The following is a 16,449-nucleotide window of genomic DNA, read 5'->3' as shown; positions in this document are numbered from 1 at the left end:
TGTTATTTATATTTAATAGAAAAATTCCAACATTTTCACCCCTATCCTTTTCAGGTGACTTCCCTCTCCATCATAACAGGTCCCCACTCTAACCTTCTGGCAAAGATGTCTTGCTGCCCAAGGAGTACTCCTAGCGACTTCCACTCCCCAATCCTTCTATGCCATCTCCTTACTCCAAGAGCTGGTTTCTCCTTCCAGTCTCCCACAAGACAGAGCTTATTCCTCCCTTGGGCCTTTTCTTGATTTCCAAGTCCAGCTCTTGTCTTTTACTACTTTTCATCAGAAAACATGATCCTCAGAGTTTAGAAAGTCTTGATGGGCAAGGTTAGCCTTACCTTCATAAATGAGGCCCTTCTAAAAATTGTTATTGTAATGGAATGATAGTTAATATTTTTAGATGGAATTGATACTTATTAAGATTACTTCATAACGTAAATTTCTGTTACATTCTAGCTTTACAAAATCTTCACAGGGGTCTGAGGAGATAGGACAAGGGGGAATGGCCATAAACTGGAGAATAGGAAGTTCTGCACCAATATGTGAAGGAACTTCTTCACTGTGAGGTTGATAGAGCACTGGAACAGGCTGCCCAGGGAGGTTGTGGAGTCTCCTTCTCTGGAGATATTCAAGACCCACCTGGATGCCTACCTGTGCGGCCTGCTGTAGGGAGCCTGCTTTGGCAGGGGAGTTGGACTTGGTGATCTCTGGAGGTTCCTTCCAACCCCTACAATTCTGTGATACTGTAATTCTGTGACTGTAGGGAACACTGAAACATTCTTACTTTTTTAGTGGTCAAATAGCCTATTTTTAAAATATCGTTTCACTTCAGTAAATGGCCATAAGCCTGATGCAAACATATTGTAACTTATTCTAGTGGAATGCTGGTAAAATCATTATCCATGGGAGCATTTCAAAAATTCTATGAAGGTTAGTAATGGTAATTTATAAAATTTAGCAAGCAGTCAATAGTAACACAACCAGTAGTTTAAAGATGTACCGTTATTATGGTTCAAAACCTAGGATCTGAAGCTTGAAAGTACTTCATGTACAACATTAATGCAAACATAATATAAATCCTTTGCACTAATGTATTAAAGTGAATAGTACAACTTCATGATGCTTTTCTTCTGCACAGGTGAGAAGCCTGCATGTATTTCCCATGCCTACACATATTCAGTTCTAGTCTTTCCTTTCTCCATTTCTTTTCCAGACCACTCTGCCTCCAATTATTTGTTCCATAGGCAATGTGCAGTCTCATCCGTACCTTTTTCAGCCAGTTTCTCTCTCCGTCCTCACAAGTCTCCAATCTTAACTTCTGGCACAGATGTCTTGCAACATATCCAGCTTGCTACCCAAGGAGTAGTTCTAGGGACCTGCACATCCCAATCCTTCTATGCCATTTCCTTAGTCCAAGACTTAGTTTCTCCTTCCAGCCCACCTCCCTGCTTTTTTTGTACTTGCCAGAGTTTACTTCTCTCTTTAACCTTGTCTTGATTTCCAAGTCCAGTTCTTCTCCTTTACTGCTTCTAATCATAAAACATGATTCTCAGAGACTAGAAAGTTGGGATAGACAAAATTAAGAAATGTCATAACAATCAGTTATGTAGTCATAACAGCACCTCTCGTTTTGGTGCCAGCACAGCTTTCTGAGGCTTGTCCAAAAGACTAAATTATTTGTGCAATGTTGGAATTACAATTGTTAACATTGAACCATGATATGCAGTTACGATGACATAAGATCGTTACTATACACTATGATAAAGCCAAAAATTTCACTGGCAGTTTAATGCCCTTCTGAACCATGTTTCCAGATGTTTGGATGAAGCTGTATTCCCACAAAACTGAATGTGGGTGATAATTTTTCTAAGTCTATCATTTGCAGGCTGCAAGCCCAGGGATATCATTTGTTTGCAGAGACCTTACATTAACTGATCTTTGTCTACTCTGGATCTGTTTTCACTTGATTTCATGTGGTATCCTTCAAAGGGCTGAATGTATCTAGTTTGCTAATCTTTGGCACCTTGCATCCTGTCTAAATTGCTTATTCTTAGCAAAAGTATTAGGTAACAAAATCTAGCTTTTTTTTTCACTGTAGCTAGCGCCAGTACTAATGTCCTTCAAGTGGCACCATCAGTTCCATCATCTGTCCTTGAACTGCCTTAGATTGCGTACTTGAGATCTGTTTTCAGTCAAGTGACCAGGTAACCATTTATGAATGGTGCTCTGAAGACTGTCCTTTACTGCTGCGAGTCTGAGTGAAATCTTCTCCTTTATCTCTTTTCCACCTTTGCTTGCATAACATATTAAAGCACACATTTTGCTGGTTATGGATGGTGCTGTTGTTCGATTTACAGATTTACTTTGTTATCTTTATTTAAATTCATGATGGTCTACTTGTTCATCAGTTGTCTGTTCTCTTTACATTTGACAGTCTGATTACTGTAGGAACAAATGAGTCTGTTGGGATGCAGGGCATACCAGAAATGAATATTCTGTCAGGTATACCTAACAGAAGGACTGGCCCATGCTGAACAAGTATACTGTTGTTTTCAATATGAGCAGTAAAGGCAAATTTATCTCTGCTGATAACATGATATGTCATTTAAATGCTATAAATGATACCAGTGTGACAGCAATATTGAGGTAACTGCTATGTGTAAAGGAATAAATTTGACACGCATTTCCTTTCTTTCAAAATAAATGACCTTTTTTCTGTCTTATGAGAGTCTAGTATGAAGAATGGACTGGATCACTCTTTCTCCTCCACCGATAAGTATCTTCCCTGTAGTGGAGAGTAGAAAAAAGCATGTTGACTCCTAACAACCAAAAATCATTTGGCATAGAGATCTGCATAAATGTACTTAATCTGTGATACATCTCTGCAAAACACAACTTTGTTTCATGCTTTTAAAAAACAGATTCTTTCTCACTGCTGCAGGGCTGAATATCTATGAATACCCATAATTATCTTTCTTCATCAAAATCAACGCAGTTGAATTTCAATGCCTACCCTTTCTGAAACCAAAATAAATATACTAATTGCTTTCCATGATTGAGGTTTTCTTCTTTTCTGTGAAAATTTATTTAGCTTCCTCTTTATCCATATTGTGTGTATAATGTTAAATCTCTTTTCATGTGTCATTTAAACATTTGAAAACCTAATAATTTATTCCAATTAGGTATAGGTAGTTCAGTTTCCATCAGAGAACGACAAGACGATTGAAGTTGGAAGGAATGTCTAGAGATGATCTGGTCTAATGACCCTGTTTAAGCAAGACCAGTCAGAGCAAGTTGCCCAGAACCAGATGGCTTTTGAATATTTCCAAAAATGAAAACTCTACAATCTCTCTAGACAGCCCATCTAGCGCTTAGCCACTTTCATAGTGAAAAAGTGTTTCTTGATGTTCAGAGGGAACCTCTCGTGTCTCAGTTTGTGCCCATTGAGTCTTGTCCTGTCTTGTGCCTTTGTAGGCACCATTAAATAACTCTCGTCTTCTGTGAACCCTCTCTTCAAATATTTGTATATGGTGATGAGATCCTTCTGAGCCTTCTCTTCTTCAGGCCGAGCAGCCCCAACTCCCTCAGTCCTTACTGGATAAGTGCTCCAGTGATTTCATCATCTTGGTGGTCCTTTGTTGGAAAGTGACTCCCAGGTCCCTTTCTGACAAGCTGCTTTCCAGCTGGGTGGTCCCCAGTGTGTCCTGGTTCCTGGGATTGTACACCCCAGATGTAGGACTTCGCACTTCTTGTTGAACTTCATGAGGTTCTTACAAGCCCAGCCTGACAAAATCCCTGCAAACATTTTAGTATTTATCTTCCACTACTCCCAGTTTTGTGTCATCTGCAAATTTTCTGAGGATACAATCTACCCCATCATTCAGATCATTAATGAAGATGCTGAACAGGATCAAAGCCAGTAGGTGACCACTGGGGTATATGACTAGATACAGGCCTCCAACTAGACCTTGTGCCTAGTGATTACCACTTTCTAGGCCCAGCCATCCCTCCATCTGCTTATCTAGCCCATGTCTCAACAAATTTTCTGTAACCATTATAAAGGCCTAAGTCCAGTAGACAGTAGCCACTGATCTCTCATATGCCAAGCCAGCCACTTTGTTGCAGAAGTTTCTCAAGTTTGTTAAGTATTATTTCCCCTTGGTAAATCCATGCTGATTAGTCCTGATCATTTTCTTATCCTTTGTTAGCATTAAATTGGTTTCCAGGTTTAGCTGCGTTCCAGGTCTTGAGATGAGACCGCCCAGGCCCTCCTTTTTGCCCTTTTAGTTCTAAGAAAGGAATTTTGTCTCAGGTTCTTCTCTCATATGCATGATCATTCAGAGATTATCAGTAGTGGACTCACAGTGCCATCTGCCATCCTAGAATAGAAAAAAGACCAAACGTCCAATGTTTAGTGGATGTTATTTAGGCCAGAGAGTTCTTTCCTTTGTATAGAACAGGCTAATAGAACAATGATAGTGAGTAAGCTTTGTATTAAATTTGAAATGTTGGTAATATATGGTGGCACTGCAGTGATACTTTATACTTCATAGTGCATTTCATTTGAGGAGCTGAAATAAGCTGTACACCATCATTGATGCAATTCTGTCATAGTGTATGAGAACTTACATTTCAATTTGTTAATAACATTATGTTACATGCTTTATCAGAAATCTTATTAGTCAAACTGATAACTCAATTCCAGTTGCCTGGCTTGGTCTTGCAGAGAGGAGGGTGTCTTACTGGGGCATGGTTATGAAATTACACTTTCAAGACCATTTTACAGAAAGGGAATTTAGAGGATTTTAATGGTAGGCAGGACTGGGTCAATTTTTCCTTTTAACAAATGACACTGTTACAAACTTTAAGTGGATTTGATGGCAGTGCTTGAGGAGACCTTGCAGCTTAGTAATTTTTAGAGAATGGCTGAAAAAACAAGATGACCTTGACACAAAGGATTTTTAGAACATGGTGCCTCCTATTTATATACAGATGAGTTGTTAGCACAGCGACTGGCACTCAGTTCTGTGGGTTTTTTTTTCCTGCAGAACAGTGGTTGTATTTAGAGCCTAGAGGCTCAATCATCAGATGTTCACTGAATTTTATGGTTTACTTTTGGGTAGGCTATTCTGGTTCTCAGCTGTCTGTACCTGCAGCTTGTTCTCCTGTATCTTTCTTACAGCTTTACTGAGTGCTATGTCTACTCTTAGCTTTCGTTAGCCCTCTTTTGGCTCTCTCACAGATAATTTATTGTTGCTGCCCTTTAGCCTTATCCTTTTATGCATACCCACCTCCCTCTTCACTGTCTGTCCTTTTATTTATGTTTTGTTCCACAGTTCTTCACAGAGTTCATGCTAATGACCTCATTAAAGTATAAGGGAATTCTATGTCTTGCAGTGTTGACTGCATGATGCTTTGGTAAGGGGGCTGATTCTGTTGGGGCAATGGCACATACCTGCCATGTGATTAATTAGCATGGAATTTTATAAAATTAATGGTCACAATTAAACCAGTGTAAGCCAGGCTAGGGTGTCTTCAGTAGGGTTATCTATGATGTTGGTACATCCGTGTCCCCTCTGGTGGTGACAGCTCCTAGTGCCATGTGATACCAAATCAGAATTGGTAACATTTGGTTCAAGAAATGTATAGATGTGGCAGTGAGGGACATTTAGTGGGCATGGATGGTTGGACTAGGTGATCTTAGATGTCTTCCAACCTTTACAATTCTTTGATTCTATGAAACCACTCCAGGTTGTATACTTTGGACTTCTTGAGGTTTATGTAGTACTTCAGATAATTAAAGTAAGATCTTTGGAGAACTTACATAGGAGAGTTACTGGAAGCGGTAATTACATGAAGGTTTGCATATTTTTGCTGTGGAGTACTCCGAAAATTTGATCTTCTTTAGCAGATTTTGACATGAGGATTGATTTTCCTGGAGAACTCACAAGTGCTGATAGCCGAGTTGAGTTTTGCTGAAATTCCAGTATGTCATATTAATATTTGTAAATAGCTGCTTACTGAGCTTTTATGGTGGTTTACTCTTTGTCTACCACAAGTGATAATAGATTATATGATGATATCTTTACATTTTCCCTATGAACTCTCCAATAATCTCCGGAAATATCTTCATCTTCAGTAGCTTTCTCCTGTTGAAGCACTTGAAAGCTATCTGAATGTATTTCTGGTCACTCTGAGCTGGATTCCCAATAGTAATTTGCAGATGTCTTATGTCTGCTAGATTCTTATCCTCAGTTTTACTACTGTTTCTTTTCTTTGCTCACAGGCAGTATCTTATGAAGGCTTAAAGGGGAAAATGAAATATTTCAAACGATGAAGAACAGGAAAGAAAACTTAACTTTGCCTGTTTTATTATTATTCTATAATAATATCCTGTTTCTTTAGAAGAGAATAAATGGAACTTCATTCCATTTAGTTCAGTATTCTACTAGCTTCTCTTTAGCATTTTAATAGAAATTACAAAAAACAACTGGCCTAGATAAACTGAGACCTTTGTGACCACAGTAAAGTCATTAACATTTTGGCACTGCTACTCTCATTAGTGGTACTAATCCAAGTGTTGTGCCTTTAGCACTGCTGTATTTCATGCATAAAATTGTATACAAAAGAAGATAAAGAACTTGCAACCTCCTAATTAGGGAATCTAATAAGCAGTACACAATTTATGGTTATGTGCCAAGTACATTGATTTTCATTATGAAGTCATTGCAATATAATAATGTAATTTGTCAATATAAATCACTGTCTTCCTCATTTAGTGAAAATTTTTAGAAGATGCAGGAAAACATTGTTTCATCTTGTGATAAAATAACATGAACACTGAAATAAAAAGAGAATGCAAAGGTCTGAGAGTTCTTTAAGAGGCCTGGTTTCAATAAATATTTTTTTCGTGTGTGGCATTATGTTAAAATTTTACTTTATAATTTGACAAACATAAAAATATTACTCTTATTTTTGTTCACTTCTTTGGTTACTCTTTTTTGTCAGAGTGCTTAAAAAAAAATGAAGTGCCATCAAGAGCATCTGAAATCTTCACTTTCTGTAGTATTGCTGAGACAGCTGCTTTTGTTTTCAGGAGGTGGACTCGTTCTGTCCAAGGCTGGGTCATATGGAAAAACTAATTTTTTGATGTTACGTGATTGTCTCAGTTACAAATGTGGTTTCCAAAAATATATTTACTGGCTTTGTAGTAGACTAATAAAGATCACATGATTTTTTTGTCATTTGACTGAACAGGGATTTACAATCCTTTCTCTATGAAACTTGTCTTTTCTTCTTTATTGTTATATTTGCATTCCTAAGCTTTTTCTACTTTATGCATGTATGCTTGAAAATGTATTGCTTGTGTGCCTGACTTGTAAATTTATGCTTTTGCATTGGAACAAGGCAATGTAGAGACTAGCATTTTTTAAGCTCTGTCTTACTAATGCAATGCACAAAATAAGTTATCAAAACTGTGACAACAATAGGGCCTCATGATGTTTCCTAGGTTGCTGGTAAACACTGCACTTAGAAAACTGCTGTTGCAGTTAGGCACTCTAATAGGCAATGGCTAAATTTTAGTATTACAGTGCATATTCATTTGGGTCATGATACAGTATAAAGGTACAAGCTAGGATAAAATACTGTTATCATTATTTCTGAATTATTCAGTGCAAGTACAGCCATGTGTTCTTGCCCAGTACAGACAGAGTTTGTTCTCCTAGGAGGTCTGATAGTATTGAGGTTTGGTTATAATAATTGTGGAATTGCAGTCTAAGCAGTAGCTTTCAGACATCCATAAAGTAAGTAGATATAAAGGAGCATAGAGGTGCTTGAACTCAGTAATCACCTTTCACTTTGTACTGCTGTCATAGCAAGGTATATAAGGAGATGAAAATCTGAGTAGGAGGATTCTTCTTGCAGATATTATGAAAAGGTTTTGTTACTCTTTCAGAGAAGCCTAAAAGATAGAACTAGATGCTAAAGATAAGGTTCAAAGAGAAGTAATAATAAAGGGACTCACTTGTTAAGATAATAAAATACTGAAGCATACTAACATGTGAGGGTGTAATTAATCTTACAATTGCTCTGTGTTTACTGAGGTGGGGCTATATATGACCTTACTGAGAACTTCTAGAGTAGACAGCCACGAAGATGATGAGTGGCCTGGGACATCTCCCTTACCAGGAAAGGCTGATAGATGTGAATCTGTTCAGCCCAGAGAAGAGAAAGTTGAGGGAGCTCTTATCAACGCGTATAAATATCTACAGGGCGGGAGTCAAGCAGATGTGACCAGGCTTTTTTCAACAGTGCCCAGCAATAGAACAAGGGGCAATAGACACAAACTGAAACATAGGAAGTTGCATCTGAACATGAGAAAAAACAGCTTTACTTTGATGGTGACAGAGCACTGAAACAGGCCGCCCAGAGAGGATTGTGGAGTCTCCTTCTTTGGAAATATTCAAAACCCATCTGGACACTTTCCTGTGTAGCCCATTTTAGGGAACCTTCAGAAGCCGTTTCCAACCCCAACAATTCTGTGATTCTGTTTTAGTAGTTTCTAAGTGTTCTCTGTCTAAATGAGAACTAGACCGCTAAAACACAATAATTTAATTTCCTTAAGCTGTCTTAAGTTGCAATCCACTCAACTACTGTTTGTGGCATATAGCTTTCACAAATTACAGCAGGGTTATTTGGAATTTTTAATGCGTAAAATTCTTGGCATGAATTCCACTCTAGGTGGAGCAGAAAGCTGCTAGAGACAGCAGAGATTCCAAATGGGTAATTGTTTCAAAAGGAAGAGCATTAAGTGCATGTATGCTGTTTGTCCCAGGGCAAGGGGAAATTTGGTGATCCCTCCCTTCCCATGTTTAATTTAATCAGAAAAGAAAAAAACTCTTTATTTTTATCTATTTATTTACCTTTACAGAGTTGTTCTGAATATTTGTTAGTATTTGGGCAGTGTTTTGAGAACATGAAATCCTTTATATCTGTGATAGATTATTTGGACCCCTTTAAAACATCAGTTACACCAGAAAAAAAGATGGCTTTATTTGATTTAAGTTCGGAGAAAGTCTGCTGTAGGAAAAAGATTTGCTGGTGGAAAGAAACAGGCACTGTGTGGAGTTATTTTTTAAGCTAAATTATTTGTAGAATCATGTCATGGGAAAATTAGACTGACAGTTTCTGCTCTGTAAATATCTGGATTTTGTTTTTTCCTTCTTTGCACCATTGATTTGAATCACCAGACACTGGCCACTTGTATCTCATAAGCTGTGTGCCAGTAACATTCTGGCTGTCTAAATGTACTGCCCTATTGAGTTTTTCGGATTCTGAAAAATTTTATTTTAGAACATTAACAGCCTCTTTAAAATATCTCCTTTTTTTTTTTTTTTTTTTTTCTTTTTCCTTCCCTTTTTCTGTTCCTGTTGCTGCTGTACTGATACATTTTCCTTTGTTATCAGAGTGATATGAAATATGTTTTTTCCCTTTTTTTTTTTCATATTTTCATACTCCCTTAAGCCACACTTTCTTACGCAATGTTCGAGCAAAGGAATAGATGTTGTTTTCCTGAAGGATTACTTAATATATGTGGATAATTTAAAACCCAATGATCTCTAAAATGCCCATTTATTATCAAAATACTGGTCTTAGTTATACTTGAACACATTAGAGAATATGTCTGAAGTCTTGCAGAAACCATGAAAGTAGTTAGGATTGATTATTTATTTACATTTTTATGTATTTATTAAGCTCCTCTTTTCTTTCTTCTAATTCTTACTCTGATTATTTTTTGGCCCTTTTTGAAGACTGATCATTTAACCTAATATATGAATATGCTATTTTACTGTAGTAATAGTAATACAAAAACCATTACCTGAGCACCTATATGAAGGATTCTGGTATTTTGAAAATCATATCTGCTATGAATCACAGAGCAAACTTAGCTGTTATTGAAAATCCAGACTGCCCAGTGTTCCAAGGTAATGTTCTGTCTGACATTTACTGAATAGGGCATTGTTATTAAAGAATCAAGAGAGATGGCAGTAATTAGGCTGAGTCTTTATCTCCCTTCTGATATTTAGTTAACAACAGAGAACGGGCAAAATAAATGTATTATTTTAATGCAATGTTTCCTTAGAGGAGGTGCCTCTACACCAGAGCATTCGCTGTCTTAGAAACTCATTTTAAAGAATTAGCTCTTTCACAAACTCACTGCTTCCATTTTTCTCGCTGATTTAAATTAAACTGTTTATAGTCATATACTTCTGTAACTTTGCCTGAGGTTCTTAGCACGAGAATCTTTAATTCTAGGATATTTTACTAGGATATCTCTCCTTGATACTTAATTCTCTTGAAAAAGTTTGTTATATTAGTGCCTCAGTCAATTAAAAAAATATTTTTGTATTGAATTTTGTCCAGATTTTATTTGTACATCATGGTTAGATCATTCTTTCTTGACTACAGCAAGTTCCCTGTGTTGATGTATCAAAATTTTAAGAGAGCTACTCTCAACTGATGACTCATCTCCTAACAAATAAGAAAAGGCTTTGATACGGAAATAAATTACTCTTCCACAGACATTCATAGCTCTTGTTGGAGATGAAAACTGTGTACAAAATAAAAGAAGAATGCCAAAATCATTTTATAAAGCTCTTCTGATATGGTTTTCAATAGTCTTTGCAGTTTGCACAAACCATGTGAGATGGTTTTTTTGTTGTTTTTTTTTTTTGTCCTACTGACTGTACTTTATGTTTTTAAGCCACAGATAGACAGTGTAATTAACCATCATGGGAACTTGGGTTTTTGATACACACTGCTCTCCAACAAATGTCTGTGCTTTAACTCTTCCCGGTGTGAAGACCGTCTGCTTTTAATTTAAAAAACCATTCATTAGAAAAATTGCCTCCCCCCTTGACCAGAGAGGAAATCCAGGTAGGATATCTAAGTGTTTGGGCTCACCACTGCTGGGAATGCCTGTTCTGATGCTGGCGTCTGAAGTTAATTTCCGATGGCAACATAATCCCACATTGACAATATTATGATTTCTGTTCTTTCTTAAATACAATCTGGCTCTGTATCACAAATTCCTGATTGACTCTTAGACTCTCATTCTTTCCAGAATGATTCTCAGGTTCTATTTCATTCATATTCTCCCTTCTATACACTGGCAGATAGATTACAACCACTGCTTCTGCTCTTTTGTTGCTTTTTTTCCCCATCAACACAGCATACATCCTACAAGATAGGTGTTCAATTCTTTTTGTGCCTGGTAGTTATCTATCCTATCTATGCATGAATATGCAGAACCTCTGGCTGTTTCCATTGATCCACTCCAAGTCCTAACTGTGCTGGCAGACACAGCTCTGCTGCTGTGCACTGTTGTCACGCTGCACAATGCACTTTTCATTTGGGAATTGTAGTCACTGATGTGTAAGTTAGTGGTTCCCCAAGGCCAGAAGCTGACTCTTGTAATCTTTGTTTTAAAGAACAGTGTCCAGGCTCAGAAGCTGTGCTGGGAATGGGAGCAAGCATTCCATGCAGGATGGAACAAACTTTCACTGCTATTTTTTTTCAAATATAAACTGCTGCAGCTGATACTGATAATGAGAAATTGATTGAGCAAATTAAATTTCCAGAAACATATCTGCTGTGTTACTCAGTAGTTCTAAGCACTTTAGAAGCTCCAGAAACAATGTCTGGATTTTTTAGAGAAATACCTTCTGAATTCTTTTATGTGGTTTTTTTTTTGTTGTTTTTTTTTTTTTTTTTTTTTTGTCTGTAAGTAGATTTGTAAATAGTTCCAGCTAAGACATAAAACAGTACTTTCATGTATTGTTTGATTGTGGTGATGATGTGTTAGCCACTGGAGTGGCTAGGAAATCAGAAAGCTGTGCCACCAATCAGCACAATCTGGACAGGCTGGAGAGCTGTGGAGAGAGGAATCTTATGAGGTTCAACAAGAGCAAGTGTAAAGTCCTACACCTGGGAAGGAATAACCATATGCATCTGTACAGGCTCGGGGCTGACCTGCTGGAGAGAAGCTCTGCAGAGAAGGAGCTGAGTGTCCTGGTGGGCAACGGGTTTGCCATGAGCCAGAAGCGTGCCTGTGTGTCCAAGAATGATGATGGGATCCTGGGAGTAAGTTATGAAGAGTGAGGCTGGCATGCTGACGGAGGTGATCCACCCCTTCTACTCTGCCCTAATGAAGCCACATCTGGAGTACTGTGTCCAGTTCTGAGCTCCTTTGTGCAAGTAAGATAGGGAATTTCTAAGTGAGAATCCACTGGAGAGCCAAAAAGACTATGAGGTATATGGAGCATCTCCTGTGTGAGAAAAGGCTAAGAGATCTGGAACTGTTCAGTCTGGAGGAAAAAAGACTCAGGGCGGGGGGGGATATCAGTGCTTATAAATATCTACAGGGCGGGAGTAAGTGGATGGGGCTGGGCTCTATTCAACAGTGCCCAGCAACAGAAAAAGGGGTACATACTGGAACACAGGGAGTTCCATCTCAACATGAGAAAAAACTTCTTTGAGGATAATCGAGAATTGGCACAGGCTGCCCAGAGAGGCTGTGGAGTCTCCTTTTTTGGAGATATTCAAAACTGGTCTGGATGCTTTCCTGGCCAATCTGCTGTAGGAAGCCTGCTTTAGTGGGGAGGGGGCCTAAGATCATCTCCAGAAGTTCTTTTCAACCTCTAGAATTTTGTGATTGGATCTTGCAGTATTTCTAGGAATGGTATTGTGCTGGTATTATTTGCTATGAACTTGTGTCTTGAGAAATGTCTGTTTCTCTCCTCTGCTAAGTACCTCTTTTATCAGCTGTTTTAACAGTAATTTCCAGGGACCAGTAGTATGATGATGATTTAATCTGACAGTCAGAGGTAAGGCAGCTGAATGCTTTCTCCAGATTCAGAGGAATCATGCCATCCATAACTGTTTGTTGGTCACAGTTTGTGTGTTGCTCTAAGGTTCCACAAGCTGTTCCACAAATCTTTATAACAATATGCAAAAATAAAATGTTCTGTTCTCTCATATGTTGGAGATCTTGGCAAGACAAAACGTTACAAATTTACTTGAATATATTTAAGATATATTTAAGATAGATACCAGAAAGTGAAATCAGTGCATCCTACTTACTAGTAGAGTTATCTGATATTTTAAAGATACAGTATTGTGTCAAGTATTGCCAGTGTTTGCTGCAGTTCAGTTTTACCTTAAAGACTGATCTTTTTGTCAGTTCACCACTTCTTGCCTACCCTACTGGATGAGCATGCGCTAACGCCACATTAGTGTAAAACCTGTCAGTGGGGTTTGAGCATAGAGATTATGTAAGATGCTATGCCTTGTAAGGAAGTTATTGAGGCTCTGGTAGTGTTTTCTGCTGCCTCTGCTTTAAAAATGACAGCTTGTGGCAGAAGAGATGGCTGGCGGGCAGTATCTTTGTAAATTGCTTTCATGACACTTACTGAATCTTATTTCAGTATCAGTACACCACTGAGTCTTCAGCTGTGTTGCTCAGAATTCTGTAAATGCCATGCTTAGGGACTCTGTAATTTCCTTGCAGGAATACCGTAGTTATTGACAGAAGTGACGCAATCTCATTTCTAGCTTTTGCTTTGTTAAAAAAAGCTTAAAAGGCATGCATCCTTTTCTTGGGTCTTGTGTATGTATGAATGGATTTGTTGACTTCTGAATGAATGTGTCATCCATACTGTGCAGCCAACATAATTATTCTTTGTCTTCTTGTCAGTATAACTGACACTACATTCAAATTTTTGTCAGCTCAGCAAGGATAGATAGAATCATGCATTCTTTTTCTTGTGGGCTAGCGTGGTTGTGCTGTCAAAACTCCAGAAGTGTGGAGATATTCATATTCAGCTGCAGAATTTCTATTTATTTCTGTGGGGAACCACTCTATCTGAATAAGGAATGAAAAGCTTTGCTTTGACTTTTATTTTATTTATTTTATTTGACACTGCAGACCAAGTACACAGGCAATATTCATACCAGATAAAGAACTCCCTGAAAGCAGCATCAGTTAGTTTATGGCACAAAATTACTTTCTCTTTTTCCTTTTCCTTTTCTTTTTCTTTTTTTCTTTTTCTTCTTTTCTTTTTCTTCTTTTCTTTTTCTTCTTTTCTTTTTCTTCTTTTCTTTTTCTTCTTTTCTTTTTCTTCTTTTCTTTTTCTTCTTTTCTTTTTCTTCTTTTCTTTTTCTTCTTTTCTTTTTCTTTTTTCTTTTTCTTTTTTTCTTTTTCTTTTTTTCTTTTTCTTTTTTCTTTTTCTTTTTTCTTTTTCTTTTTTCTTTTTCTTTTTTCTTTTTCTTTTTTCTTTTTCTTTTTTCTTTTTCTTTTTTCTTTTTCTTTTTTCTTTTTCTTTTTTTTCTTTTTTTCTCTTTCTTTTTTCTTTTTCTTTTTTTCTTTTTCTTTTTTCTTTTTCTTTTTTTTTCTTTTTCTTTTTTTTTCTTTTTCTTTTTTTTTCTTTTTCTTTTTTTCTTTTTCTTTTTCTCTTTCTTTTTTTCCTTCCATATTTTTTTTCCCTCATGTAAATTGTCCCAGATTTTCTGGAAATAGTGTCGTGGAGATTGGATATTCTGTGAAAATTTAGTCTGTGCCAAATCCAGATCTTTTTTGCTTTTTGAAGTTTTACACTTACCTCTCAAATTATGTGAACGAAGCTTGATAATATGTTTGAAGAATCTGATTGCAAAAAGATTGCTAAAATAGCAAAGTCTTATTCCTACTTACTAGCATGCCCAGTTTCTTAACATGAGGACAGAAAACTTTCTTTAAATGATGAAAGAAGGTCACACTTCAGGGAGAGTTATGCAGAATGCCTAAAAAAAAACCCCATGAACTGAGTGTGCTTAAAAGAAAATTTGAAAAAATTGGAATTGATATCATACGCACAGAAGTGACTACAGTAATTTAGAGCCTGCCAAGTAAAAATCTAATTTTGCTCTGAAGTGCAGCATCCCTATGTACAACTTTCTGTACATAGCTTTTTTTCCTGTGCAACTTGTATCACTTGTTTTAAAACTCACCTCATATCAGATGGTGAGTATTCTTTTATCACATTTTCCACAAATCAGAATAGAAAGTTTTCTCATTCAATTCAATTGTTATTTTTCTAGTCAACCTGTGTGAATAGTAGAAGGAACAGCAGTGAAGTACTCTCAGTGCCTGCACTGTGTTGTGTCAGTCCATCTGGATAGCACATCCCTTGTACCATAAGGTGCCCATACAACACCAGGCAGAGGGAGTCTGTGAATGAAACTGTGTATCAGGCCAGATAGTACAGGAGTCTTGGTTCTTGTAGCCTTACTTCAAAAAATAAAACACACTTCAGATCTTTTTGTTTAGGGTGAAGTGTTGACACAGAATTGTTTTCAAATGTACTTAGTACTTTAATGCAAGCAAGCTCTGTTCCAGATGGAGGTCCTCAAACTCATCTCTGGAGCCTCTCAACCAGGTGGATGTTTAGTTTGTGTGTCAACTTATGGAACTTTTCTTGTGTCGTTTTACCTTGTCACCAGAAACGTCTTACATCTATTTAAATAAAATAAAAAAGTAACTTATCAAACTTAAATTAAATGAAATAGGTAATAAAGAACTCAAAGTTAGTGTAGATAAACATTTCCAAAATGGATTAAACCTTCTGTTTTAAATAAGCCATTTCCTACATGGGATAACAATTATACCAACATTTAATAAATCATAGTGTTGTGCTTTTTTTTTTTTTTTTTTTTTTTTTTTTTCCCCTAATACTGCAATGGTTTCAGTTATTTACATTGTAATTCAGTAGAAGTTAAGTCTATATTTTATTTCAAAATTTTAACAGCCCAGACAGTCCCTTTGAATGCATGCAGCATTACTGAAAGTAAGTTCTTCTGGACTCCAGTGGACTTAGTTCCAACAACTCTGATGTGGTTATAATGTCTGCCAGTCAGAAGCGAGGTTCTTATTGCACTGAACTAACCTTTGTTGACAACAGATTCCTGAGGCTTAGAAGTTAATAGAATGAATAACTTGATTCTTTCTGGAATAGTATTAATATTTTAGCTTTAGCAGGGGGGTTGGGTTAATAGCTTGTTCCACTGATAACCTTACTTTATTACTTACTTTAAAATAGTGTTCTGCAACTTGTTGCTTTGGAAAAAAATTCATATATTTGGGGGGAAAATGGTGGAGTGTCTGCATTTTTCTTATCTGTTTTGATACAAAGTCATTGTAAAGATCATGAAACATTCTGAAGGCTTCAAGTCATCTCAGAAATGTCCTTACGAGAGTTCAGTACTGAGCTGCCTGTTCACTTAGAGTCCAATATGATGTTGTAAATTCACTTACTTTTGGCCACTTCTCTGAGTTGTTTCTTCCTTAAATTAACTTGTAAACTTTTCCATCTATTATGCAGACCTAAATATATGTATAATTGTTTGTTCCTGTAT

At 36.9% G+C, this 16,449-nt stretch overlaps 1 protein-coding gene across 3 annotated transcripts in view; it reads left to right on the top strand.

The window, feature by feature from the left end:
* MCC (MCC regulator of Wnt signaling pathway) overlaps positions 1 to 16,449 on the top strand; it is a 197,812-nt gene that overhangs the window by 58,813 nt on the left and 122,550 nt on the right. The window lies entirely within an intron of this gene.

Source organism: Meleagris gallopavo, chromosome Z (assembly GCF_905368555.1).
Source record: "Meleagris gallopavo chromosome Z, MGAL_WU_HG_1.1, whole genome shotgun sequence".
NCBI classification, from domain to species: domain Eukaryota; kingdom Metazoa; phylum Chordata; class Aves; order Galliformes; family Phasianidae; genus Meleagris; species Meleagris gallopavo.
This window is presented reverse-complemented; position numbering and strand designations above follow the sequence as displayed.